The following is a 13,255-nucleotide window of genomic DNA, read 5'->3' as shown; positions in this document are numbered from 1 at the left end:
AGAACGTGATGCAAAGCACCCTAATGCAGCTTCTCTCTGCAGGATCCTTAAGGCATCTCTTGGTTTGGGCCAAACAGACTGAGCACGTGAAAGCTCAGAGCCCACTCCACCGGGGGTACACCCCAGCCTTGGTTTGAGATCAGCAATTAGGAACCAGGTCCCACCTCAGCCAACAAACGGGGACATCACAGCCATGCTGCTCACTGTGATTGCTGCCTGCAAGGGTTTACCCCACTTTAGCTCTGAGATTTGCTTGCCATCCTGCAAAGCCAGAGATACAGCCACTCATGGTGGGGATGTCCGGCAGAGCTGCAGAGCAGCCACAGCTTGCTCTGCAGTGCACATCTGGCTGGGCTGGCAGCTCTGTGGGGAGGAGACTTCTCCCCAGGCCTGCTCACCAAGAGTCACTGGAACACAGATGGGGAGAAAAAACAACTGCAGCTGCAGCCCAGAGCTTCTCTGTGCCCACCCAAGTGACCACTGCCAGCTCCAGCAGTGACTCCAGCAGGGAAGCAAGAGAGGCACAAAAAGGACAAACCCAGATGTCAAAACCTCAAATGAGACTGAGATCAGCAGCACCTGCAGACAACAGTCAAGAGTTACAAAGACGCAAAGATACAACAGCTGCCTTCAGCTGAAGAGACCTTAGGAATGAAATGGCATTCAGTAGGATCAATCTCCTGCTTCAGAACCATATTTCCATCTCTTGCCTTTCTTGTTTCATTTCTTCAAAAGGCAACTTGACAAGTGCCTCCGTGGTGATGCAGGCTGGGGCAGAAGCAGCTCAGGAAAGGCAACGAGTTTCCTTCAGAAGTTCATGAATTCATTGTTCTGGGTTTAGGCTTGGCAGTGAATGTTGCCCTTGGTCTGGGAAGGGGGATAGGGGTTGTGGGGGGTTTTGGGCTGGGCTTTTCCCTTGGGGGTTTTTGGGAGTTGTGGCGTGATGCCGTGGGCGGCTGTGCAGTGGGAGCTGAGGCTGGGCAGGGAGCGGAGCTTCCCTTCCTCCCGCTGGGGATCGCAGCTCGGCCGCTGCTGCTGCGGGGGGTTGTGTGCTTGGCCCGGGACTGCCCTGGCTGCAGCTCAGCGCTGCCATCGACCCTGCCTGCCTGCCCCGCTCCTGCCTGCTGCTGCTGGGCACTGCCCACATCCCCCTGCCCTTTGGGGCTTTGCACAAGGAGCATTTCCTTCCTGCCTGCCCTCCCTCCTTCCCTGCCGGTGCCAGCTGCGAGGGGATCCCTGCCCTGCCAGAGCCACAGCTCCTCCTGCTGGGACCAGAACTCCACCAAAGGGGAAAAACGGGACTTGGCGCCTGGGAACCCTCTGTTCTTGCCTTGATGTCTGTGCTCTCCTGAGACAGTCTAGGAAAGAACTGTTATTCCTTTTCCCATAGTTTTGCCTGGCAGCCCTGTCATTTCAAAGGGATTATAATTTGGAGGGAGGGGCTCATCTTTCCATTGCAGGAAGATTCCCACCTTCCTTGGCAGACATCTGTCTTTTCAAGCAGCACAGAGACACCAGAAAATACTGACTTTCTATTCCTTGCTTCCATTGGATCTCACAATGGCAAAATGCCCCCTGAGGCAGCAGCAGCAGCCCTGCAGTTCACAGCCTGAAGAGGCTGCTGGGGCAGACCAGGAGTGAGGGATGCTTTTCTGTTGGAAGGCACAGATCCCTGACGCTGTGTCCCAGCCCAGGCAACACTCACCAAAGGAGATGTCCCCAAAGTCGAGCTCAGGGAGGTCCAAGTGTAAACTCGGTGCAGTGATGCTGCCCCTGGCGGCCGAGGACAGAGCAGGAAAGGGCTCGGTTAAAGGAATTGCAAAGGTCCGGCTGTCGTGGCTCAGGGCACAAAACCTGGGCTCAGGGCACCCTGGGTTTCCAACCAGCACAGCACCGTGTGCTCAGCACAGGGCCCTGTGCACAGGAGGCAGCTCAAGCCAAGTGGCAGCAGCCAACAGCCCCTGATGGGCTTTGGGCACAGGGCAGGCAGAAGAAGCCCCCGGGTTGCTGGGGGTCCCATGAAGGACCCTGAACACACACCCAGACCCAGTGGCTCCGTGCCTCAGTTTCCCCATCTGCAATGGGATGGACATCAAGGTGTCCCCACAAGCTTCTGTAAGCAGACCTTCCAGCCACAGGTTCCCTGCTTTGCTCCTTCTTAGCTGCAACTGCTGTTCCCATGGAGGAGCTTTCTCAGGAGAGTTTGACCCCCACAATCATTACAGACACAGTTCTGAGACACGAATCCAGGGCATTCCCAAACATCCTCTGGAAAGAGCAGCAACAGTTCTACCCAGGGGACAGATGAATCCTAGAGGAAAGGACCAGCTTGTCAGCAGTGCCCCAGCTGGCACAGCCAAGAGCAAGAGCTTCAACAAGCAACCAAGGCTGTCCTGAATCTAGCACAGCACCTCACCTGGCCTTGAACTCAGCAGACACACTCCAAGAGTCACCAACATCCACTGAAATCAGCACTTGAAGCTGCACAACACTCGCCAGTTGATTTCATGGTTGATGCCAATCAGTGCCCACTCTGCCTTTTGGTTCCAAATCAAGGAGCAGTGACCTGGGCCTTGTGTTGTATTCACAGGACTGCCCCTGGCTCTGCTCTGCACATCTCAACAAGAGACACCTGCCCTTGCTCCAGGAGAAAGCTGCTTATGCAAACACCCCATGACCACTTTGGGGGAGGGACAGAGGAGAATAAATTCTTTGATGGTGAAAGGTTCCCTCTTGATTTCCAAAAGACAAAAGCAGCACTTTTCCTCCAAAAACAAAGCCAGCATCATTGTTTCTCCACTATGGCACACCTACTCACCACTTTTCTCTAGCTAAGGAATAACTTTCTTGTTCTTTTTTATCCATCGCCCTTATCTTATTGGTATCATCCAGTGAAGATTGCTTTCATTTCTTTACTGCCTTGAGCCAGTGCCCCCCAAGAGCAGCAGCCCAGCTGCAAAGCTGCAGAGCAGCCAGCATCAGCTCTCCTGCTTCCACTGCATTATCCTAGCAGCACATGGCTCAGGCTGGCAGGGACAAGGCCTCACGCTGCTGTGGTGCTGAGGACTGAGCTCTGCCTCCCCTATGATCAGCCCTTCTCCCTTTGGCTGGGCCAGGATTGTCTCTTGCCATGGCACCAGCCCATGGGATGGTGCCCCAGTCCTTGGCACAGCTCCTGCTGCACAGTTCCCTGACTCCCACATCAGCCCTTTGCTGGCTGTGCAAAGGAGGCACCAGAGCACTCTGTGCACAGGAGCTGGGAGCACGGTTTGTGCCCCACTGCATGGCCATGAGAGCTGAGCTGAGGCTGCTGCTGCCCATCTAGCATGGATTATTCACACAAGTTTTTCCAAACACTGCTGCTGGGGCAGAATCACCCAGGCTGGCCCATCTGCAAAGCCCTGGGGGCCTTGCTGGGTGTTCAGCTGGGACATCCCAGAGCAGCTGCTGCCCAAAGCTGATCCATCCCACTGCCTGCCATGGCCCAAGGCACAGGGAGATCCCTGCAGGGAGGAGTCATTCCAGCTCCTGGGTACAACACAGGGCAGGAGGCAGGCTCACACTAAAGCAATACCAGCAGCAGAGCAGAGATTCACACCTCAGGAAACACCTTTTTTCTCTGCTCCACCCCAAAAGGAGGTGGGTGGGGGATGTCCCAGAGACAGCCACAGATGTGCCCACCCAGCTGCCAGGGTCCTTACTTGATGGTCAGGATGGCAGGCCTAGGAGATCCAGCCACACTGAACTGGAACTCCTCCTCAAAGCTCCCCAGCACGGTGGCACTGAAGGAGATCTGGACACTCTGGCTCCCACCTGCTGCAGTGATGCCCTCCTCGGGTGCAAACTTGAAGCACAAGCCCACATTGGTGGCTGAAGAGATACAGGAGAAGGGGGCATCAAGAGCTCCTTGGTTCATCAGTTTCACCTGCAGCAGCAAGAAAGCAAAGTGGAAATACATGTGGAACCTTCCCTTCTTGTGAGTTCTTGTCTAATGATGTAATGAACACCCAGCAAAGGCAGAAGCTGCTTTGTGCTGCTGAATGGCAGAAGTCAAAAGATACAAGAGGACAAGTTCTGCCTTTGGGTTTTCATGCAGAGCAGTGGCAACTCCACAGAACTGCAGTCACCCTGGGCTTATCCCATGGACACAGAGCAGTGCACCTCTGCTCAGCAGCACCAAGCTCATTGGGAGCTGGCCCTGAGAGCAACGTGGGCTGATTGCAGCTGCAGAGTGAATCACCCCAGAGCTGCTGCTGTCCCAGTGAGCACAGCTCCAACAGCACCATCTACTCATTCACCTTTCCCATACCATGAAACAATACATTAAGAATGAGGCATCAGCATCAAAATGTGCAGACAGTACCATCTTTTGGTAAGAAAACTCAGGGTGTTTTTCTCTTCCCCAGCCAAGCTTTTGAAAGTGTCTGGCATGATGCAGTGCCTCATTTTCTACCTCTTCAGTTGCTCTCTCATGATTTTTTTGCAAGCATGGCACTATTGGAGGGGAGGCAAATAGGTAGAAAAATCCTTTGCTTTATTCCCAGGAACACTTTTCTCTTTCTAGAGCCAGAGATGCACCAAGGCTGAAGTGTGGTGAGGGGACTGATCAGCAAAGGAGAGAACTCCCAAGGCTTTCCTGTCACTTGCAGGAATAAGCAGGGACACTTGACTGGGAGCTGTTTGCAGAGGGTTGAAGCTCAAAGGCAGCCAGTTTGTTGCAGCTGCTTCTGCAGAGCCCAGTGCAAAGGTGCCTTGTGTCTGGCACTGCCACAAAAGCCTCTGAACATGCAGCTTTTGGAGCCAGTGCTGGGTTCATGGCCCAAGGGGTTCTTTTGCAGGAAGCCTCCCAGCTGATCCCTAAGGAAGGCTGCCCAAAAGCAGGGACTGGGGCTTCAGGAACAACAGACACACCTTTCTGACCCCCCCAGATTTGAGCAGTCCATCAAATATTCCCTGCTCACAAGTGCCCAGGCCAGCAGCAATCCCACAGCTCCACCAAGCTTGCTGCTGCCTCAGGAGCCATCAGGATCCATCCCAAGCCCTGCTGCTCACCTCATAGACATGGGGGGTGTTGGCAAAAACATTCCCAAGGTTCAGATTCTGAGAGCTGAGTTCAACCAAGGGTCCTTGGCCTTCCCCTCTGAGCTGCAGGGGCAGCCTGCTCTCACGGCCTGGGGAGAGATGTCCATTGCAGTACAATCATTGCCTCTGTCACACTGGATTTTCCAGGCTGCCTCAGTGCTAGTCCCTGACTCTGAGCTGGATGCAACCAGCTCCTGATGCTGCAGGAGAAGATATGCACCCTTCTCTTCCCTCAGGAGATATCCCTTGGGGCTGACTTCTAATTTCTAACCCATTCCTTGGGCTGCTTTTCATTTTAAGCCACCAGTTTGCTGAGTTTAAAACATCTCTGGTGTTGTGTAGTGAATGGCCAAGGAGTAATGGGTAGAAGTTGAAAGGAAGGAAATTTAGGTTAGATATTAGGGTAGAAATTTTTTACTGTGAGGTTGGTGAGACACTGGAGCAGGTTGCCCAGGGAAGTTGTGGAGGTTCCAGCCCTGCAAGTGTTCCAAGCCAGGCTGGATGGGGCTTGGAGCTACCTGCTCTAGGGGGAGGTGTCCTGGATCCAAGGCCGACTGTGGATCTCTCTCTCCCTCTCCTCTTGATTTCCTCTTCTCAAAATCCACACCTTCTCTGGGCAAACTGTTCCAGGAGGGTCTTTTTCCTGAATCCCTTACCTAAACCGACTCTCTCTCCATTTGGATCCATTCTCCCTGGTCCTGTCCCTGCCTACCCTTGTACAAAGTCCCTGTCCAGCTTTCTTGTAGGTTGCCCTCAGGTACTGGAAGGCCGCAGCTGGATCAAGGCTCAGTCTCTTTTCCAGGCTGAAGAAGCCGAGCTGTGTCAGCCTTTCCTTGCAGGAGAGGAGCTGCAGCCCTGGCACCATTTGGATGTCCCTGCTGGGCCCCTGCTGCAGCGTGTGCACGTCCTTGCCGTCCGTGCCGGGGAGCCCGGCAGAGGCGGAGGCAGCGCTGCAGGTGCAGGGTCAGCGGCGGGGAGGAGACCCGGCCCCGGCAGCGGCTCCGGGAGCAGCGATTGGCGCTGGGCCGCCCGCACTGCAGAGAGCCGGGGCCCTTGTGCCGGCCCTTGTGGCCAGGGCGCCTTTCCCCGCCGCTCGCCCGCCGGCCCGCTCGGGGGAAATGCCCCCTGTGCCGCCCCTCAGGGCCGCCCCTCGCCGCTGTCCCGGGGCTCCCGGCGCCGGCTGGAGGGGCCCAGGCCTCGGCCTCATCATGCTCAGCCCAAGGCCCGGAAAAGCAGATTCAAACACCCACCCAGAAAGTGCCCCAGGATGCCAAGGTTAATCTTTTCTCTACAGCACGGGTTTGATATCAGAGTCTGCACAGGATTATAAAATCACCAGGAGAAAAGAGCATGAACAAGTTCTGCTTTGGCAGTCCCTCAAAGCCTTGACGGAGAGGGTTTGTGGTGCTTACTCACTCACAGGGACACACAGAAAATGTTGAAATGGTAAAAATAGTCCAAACCTGGAGCGGTGGCCGGTGGATAGTTGAATGCCCAGGCTAGAGAGAGAGTCCAGCCAGCCTCCAGCCAGTCAGGCACTTCCCAGACACTAAGTCCAGGCCCTGTGCCTAAGTGATGTTTTGCTTGAGGGCCGGTGGCCGCGGTTAGAGACCCCAAGGCTGCAGGATACAAGAAGGGGCGACTCTGGGCTTCTTAGGGTAGGAGGTTTATTGGAAGGAGGATGTAGAAGGATAGGGAGCAGAAGTCCGGAGCCCCAAGGCAGGGAAAAACCTCAGGTTATAAAGGGAAAGGGAGGGGTTCGGGATAACAAATCAAAGAGGGGTAGGGAACATACATTTGAGACTGACACTAGCGGGGAGCCAACAGGAGACAGTTGCGGGTGGGGCCCTGGCCCCTGAACCAATCACCCAACACCCTAGCCAGAAGCTTCTGGAAAAAGAGGCAGGGGTGCTGAGTGACAGGCAGGTAGCCAGGGGAGGGGAACAAACAAGATACATTAGGGAAACCATAGTTACGTGGGAGGGGTACAGAGATTGACATAAACTGGAACTTTGGGCAGAACCATTAACATAATAACTGGGGGGAAAGCTGAACAGACATAAAACAAACCACAACACAAACCCCTTAGAACTTGGAAGGAAAACCTGAGGCATTGGCAGCTAGCACCTCAGAAACACCTGGCTTTTGCTGCTCTCTTGCACCTGAGAGCTTCCTGGGCAGGGGCAATTCTTCCAATTGCATCAGCGTGGCCATGGCTAGAAAGGGCAGCGAGCAGATGGATTTAGCTTCTCCTGCCAGCCCTGAAATGCCAGTTGTCATTTGTGTGCCCTGAGGATTCCGTTTCAGACTCTGAACTGGCGCAGCTGCTCCTTGGGCACTGCTCGCACGCAGGCGCAGCGGTGCTGCAGCAGCTGTCCCGCACACAGGGAGGGCTCTGGAGCCTCCCCGGGGCCGCCAAGGAGCGCAGGAGGGAATGTGCCCGGGATCTGGTGCAGCACCGTGGGGTTGGGGGGATCCTTCGGTCTCTTGGATGGGGGAGGGAGCGGGGCAGATGGAATCAAAATGAGACAGGGATCAGACAGCCCCACACCAGGCAGCGTTTTCTCCTCTGACAGCTCCTCTGAGCTGAGCGAGCTGGTGAAGCCTGTGGAGCAAATGAGACCCAGGAGTGAGGGAAAGGCTGGCTGGAAAGGAGTCAGATAAAGCCTGTGTGGGCATTTCTCTTTCCAAGGGGCTCCTGGGGAGACAAAGGAGACAAGGAGGATGTCCCATCCCACGACATTTCCTGGGATATGCTTTGGTGGTGGCCTTGGCAGTGTGAGTGGTCTCAGGTTATTGGGAGGACTCTATGATCTTGATGGTCTTTTCCAATGGAAACATTTCTGCAATTCTAAACCTCCATTCCTGCTTTTGAAGGATGCAGTCCCAAATAGACCCACATCTGTGTTTTTAAGAAATTTAGCATCTACCTTTCCTTGAAAGTAATAGGAATCAGGCTTTAAATGCTCTCGAAAAACTTGAATTCCTTGATCTTAAGCTGTGTGTTTGAATTGAGGTGCTTTTGTACAGAAAGGTTTGACCATGGGATTGATGCAGTCAATTCAGCCACAATGGCACTTGTTTCATCTGCTTTTCTTTCTTCCTTTCCCCATGGGTGGCCAATTTGGGAATATTTGTCTTGTCCTTTGAGTTCCAGCTCAGACTTGCTCATGCATGTGCTGTAAAATCTTATCTACCCCTTTCTACTGAAAATGCCTGCAGACTGGTGGGAATTGCTAGAGACAAGGCTTACAAACCAGTCCCCAGTAGGATTAGCCCAGTGTCCCTGCTTAAATCCAGGCATGTTTGTATTAAAAATGAGCAAACTATTCTAACTCACTTGCCCCCTTCCCCATCCCCCTCCCCCCGCTTTTTTTTTTTTTTTTTTAATAGCATTTCGGGCAGTCCTGTGTGCCATTCCAACTCTTTGTTATCAAGTGTGTGAAGGCATGGTGCTGCTGTAGCAGCAGCCTGAGTTCAGTGGGAACATGTCCAAAGCACTGGGTCCCACAGCAGTGGGCACAGTGAGAGACTTGCCTCTGCTGCCATGGCCATCCAGCCTGGGGAGAGCAGCTGCTGGGGCTTCCCCCATTCTGCCAACAGCAGTCTGCCTCCAGCACGTGGCCTGTATGGCCATGATTTTGCCAGAATGTGGAAAATGCATTGTTTGAATGTATTTTGATGGTGCCTGACATCACCTGACCGGAGCAGTTTGGTGGGCAGGACGCCCTGTGGGCAGGGCCATGGCAGGGATGGGTGGCTGGCACTGGCACTGGCACTGGCAGTGTTATTTTCCCAGGCAGGCTCCTGGTACAGCTGTGGGGGAGGGCACCAGCAGCTGTATCAGCCCAGCGAGCAACAGCACATGGAGGAGACCCTCATCTGCAAAGAGCCCCTCACCCCCTTTGCTCCCCTATGGCAGCGCAAGATGATTCCGCCGCAGGGGAAGGGCTGCTGCAGGCTGGAGACTCCTGCAGCCAGGCCTTGTTGCAATCTCCTTGCTGCAGCTGTGCCTGGAGGATGTTGGCCTGCAGCAGCACTGCTGATGCCCGGGAATGCTGCTGGGCTCAGAGAGGCAGAGTGTGTACAAAAGCTGCATTCAAAGCGCTGATGGCGAGAGCCCGGAGCCGCTGGCAAGGGCAGCAGCTCTTCTTCATTCCATGCAGGTGAGAGCCCAGCCTTGGAGCCTGTCCCTGGGGACAGGGAACCGCTCTGAGGGTAGGTTTGAATTCTCAGGGACAGTCCAAATGAGAATTGCTTTGAGGCAGGCGTTGTAATGTTGGGTTTGGGTGTGTCTGCAGGAAAGAAAATGGGAATAAACCCCTTGAACAACAAAGGAGAACTCTGCATGGCCAATTTACACCCTGCAGATAGACTGATCATATCAGCCCACTGAATACTGGGGGCATCTAATGCAGAGTGCAAAGCTTCTTTGAATAGACAGGAGAGATGAGACTTGAAGATGAGAAAAAGGGATCAGCCCCAGGGGTCCCATAGATTTGGCTCAGTTCTGCCAAATCAAGCATGATTCGTTTTATCTTTTCTGTTGGAGTGTATTTCAGAATGACTGCCCCTTGCCATTTCCATTAAGAAAATTTGGAATTGTCAGGAAGTGCCAGGATCAGAAATGTTTTGAGGTAGATCATGTTTATGTTTGGTTTGGGTGTCTGTGCAATAAAGAAAGCAGGAAATAAACCCCTGGAACAATGAAGTAGAGCAAAAGTGGAACGTTTGGATGGTCAGTTTGCTCCCTACAGCTCTCAGCCAACTGAATTCTGGGGTCATCTACAGGGGAGTGCAAAGCTGCTTTTACTTCCACCGCCCGGTGTCAGAGCCCAGGAAATTCCTCTGGGTGCCCTGGAGGACTTGAGCCCCTGCCCAGGTGGCTCAGAGACCCTGGCACAGAGCCCAAGACCCCAGTGCCTTTGATTTAGCCCTTGGAGAAAACAATTACCAACCTTATATGAAGAATTACAAGCCACGCAAGCTTAAGTGGTATGATAGTGAATTTATCACTGAGTGAAATAGATTTTTGAGGTTTTTAGAATGGGGGCTCAGGGTCCCAAGATGGAGGAATTTGGGTGTGCCTTGTTCTTTTTCCTTCTTCTTCCTAGCCTCCATCTTCAGCTGTGATGTTGGCACTTTTAGATTGGTTTAGAGTAGAAGCTCACTGTCTAACATAGGTGATAGGTATTGGAAAGTAATTGTAAATATTGTACACGTAGTTTTTAGTAAAAAAGGTAACACCACCCCAGAGTCAGGCAGAGTGCCTCTGACATTCTTGCTGAGTGGATCTTGGCAGGCAGGAGAAAGAAGTTTATAGATAAGAGACAAGAAACAACCTTGAGACCAAGAAATGAAAGCTCTGACTCCTTCTTTGACCGCCTGGCTGGGAAAAGAGACTTTCTAACGTATCTCAGGGTCACTCTGACCAGCTAGAGTCCTGAGAGCCCGGGGCCATTGTTTGTGTCCCAGCACTTGGTTTGATGTGAAGAGAAATAAACAAAATCCCACAGCAACAAGCTGCAACCCAGAACCCAGTGGGAATTACAGAAATAAAGGCCTTGAGAAGTAGCTTTGGAAAGGGTCTCCTTCCTAGACAGTGTGAAACGCTCAGGCCTGGCCTGGCTGGGCTAAGGGCTGGCTGACCTTGGGAGGGGAATGGAAGGGGATGGAGTTGGGCTGAGGTTTTGCAGCCATGGAAACGAGAGAACCATGGTGAGCGTGTCACAAAGGGGCAGCCCCACGCTGGGGTGGTGCAGGTTGTGCTTGGCACGGCCCCAGTGGCAGCAGACGCGTCTGGCTCTGCCTCTCTGTGCCGAGCGCTGGCGATTGGAGTCACCCGGCCTTGTTCAAAGGCTGGCACTGAGCTCCCGGCGCTGACTGCTCTGAGAGCGTTCCCAAATTCCAACCCAGGCACTTCTGCCAGGCAGAAGCACGGGTTCAAACATGGATTTTACTGGGAAAGGAAAGACCCCTGAAGGAAAAGGTGAGGATAGGAAGGAGCTGAAAGGCCGGAGCCAAATGGAAAAAAATCCCCCCAGATTTCAGGGAAAACAGCTCCATGGTGGTCAGTGCTGGCTCTGTGTCAGAGTAGGTGGCTGACAGCTACAGATGATCCTGCAAGGACACCCATGGCATCACAACATTCTGTCATTAGTTTACTCTGCATTCTCCTTTTTGACAGTAGCCAAGTCACTCATACTGTCAGCCAGGACAGGGACTGTGGCCACAGCTGACCACAGATAGGACATGGGCATGAGATGCAAGTCCTGTTGCTTTCTTTGCCATCAATGTTGGGTCTCGCTACAGATAAATTTCCCATTCTTCCTCTGCTTGCTGATCAGGTCAAACATTGAGGATGGTATTACAGTGCTACAGACACACCAATAAGGCCTGCCTGGTGGCTGAGAGGTCTTTGTGGTTTTCAGAAATAACAGTCATATCTGTGTGGGTTTTTCCTGTGGATTCACAGAAGGCCACCCTCAAGAAGGAATCTTTTTCCCCTCTTACCATTGGAGCTTTCTATCTTTCCCTTCAGACGTGCTATCTTAATATTGTTCAGAAGAATTAAACACAAGCTAGTTCCATAAAAAAACCCCACAGAAATTGTGTCAAAAATTAAAAAAACCCTTGAGTGCCACACCCAATAGATGTGTTGATGATAAAGGTGGGAGTTCCCAAAACCCACTTCCTTTCTTGTGAGCATGGCTCAGCATCACACAGAGGTGAGATTGGATGTGAGCTATTCTCTGTTGGGAGGAAGGGTCTTGTGGCAGCGCAGAGAGGCTGTGCACATTGCCAGGGAACAGCTGTGCCCTGCATGTGCCCTGCAAGGAGCTGTGCTGCTGCCAGTGCCCCTGGAGCTGTAGGGCTGCTGAGCTGTGGGGCAGGCAGAGGAGCAGGAGGGTGCATGTGCAGCTGAGCCATTCCTGGAGAGCACAGGGCTCTGGGCTCCCTGCTGTCCCAGGGCAGCCCAGAGGCCAGGCTGTGCCTGTGCTAGCTCTGGGCAAGTGGCTCAGGGTTTTGCCCTGGCCTGCCTCAAGTGTCTGCCAGCAGGAGCATGTTTCCCAGTGCAGCTGTTTAGAAGTTTGCAGGAAATGTGTCCTGTGAAATATGGAGCTTCAGCTGCTTTAGGTTTGCATGGTGGCCTCTGTTACATTTTGTGTCTCCACTTTGCAGGCCTGACTGGTTACCCTCTTGCCAAGAGGTTTTCCCTGGCAAGTCCCTCCATGCTCCTTCCCTCCAAGCCGTTGCCTCCCATCCAGAAGAGCTCTCCTTCTACCAAGCCAAGCCCAACATGCAGCAGAGAGCAGGAGAATGGGAAAAATGGCACTGGTTGGGATGAGGAGAGTAGAAAAAAACAGGAGCGGAATTCAGAGGGAAAAAGACGTAAGGTAAGGAGACCAAGCAAAGTCCTGTGTGGTAAATTTTCAGTTTTTGTCCTGTCAGCAGAGCTGTAAGACCTTTTCCCTGACAGGAACTGACCCTTTCAGTGAAGTTTGAACAGGTCCTGGTTTGGCTCTTTAGCTGGGCCAGAAATGGTGGAATATGAAGGAAGGGTGTGCACCTGCCCCTGCTGCCTCCAGCCCCATTCCTGGCCATGGCATGGGGGCCCTGGAGCAACTGGGGCCGGCAGAGACCTTGCAGAGAGCAGCAGGGCAGGGAGCTCTGCTGAACTTCCTCAGTGCCAGGGAGGCTGAGATGATGGATGTGTGGGAGCTGGAGAGCAGCCAGCATCCCGAGAGCTCAGCAGCATCTGGGCTCAAAGGCTGCTGGGGAAGTGTAGGAGGGAAGGGCAGCAGCAGGAGAAATGAGGGGCTTGAGAAAAGCAGGTTTGGACATCCTGCAGAATGGCTTTGTGGGGACATGGCTGGAGATCAGCACTGGCTGTTTGGTGCCTAAGGGACAGCAAGAGAATATTGATCTAAACCCATTCCCACGCCATCCACAAGGCCAGTGGAGGCAGTGGTACACCAGAACATCTTGATGTCAAACACGTGGAAGCCAGCTGGGAATGCAGCCACACTTGGAGAAAACTGAGCACAAGGGGAGTGGTGGCAAATGTGGACATGGGCTGTCCCTCACCACTTCCCTTTCCATTCCCCATCCTGGGCCAAACTGCTCCATCAGTTTGCCTTGTCTTTTCCTGGCAGGTCCCAGTTAAATGCAT

The sequence above is a fragment of the Agelaius phoeniceus genome, unplaced genomic scaffold (assembly GCF_051311805.1).
Source record: "Agelaius phoeniceus isolate bAgePho1 unplaced genomic scaffold, bAgePho1.hap1 Scaffold_105, whole genome shotgun sequence".
Lineage (NCBI taxonomy): Eukaryota > Metazoa > Chordata > Aves > Passeriformes > Icteridae > Agelaius > Agelaius phoeniceus.
Note: the sequence above shows the minus strand (reverse complement) of the source record.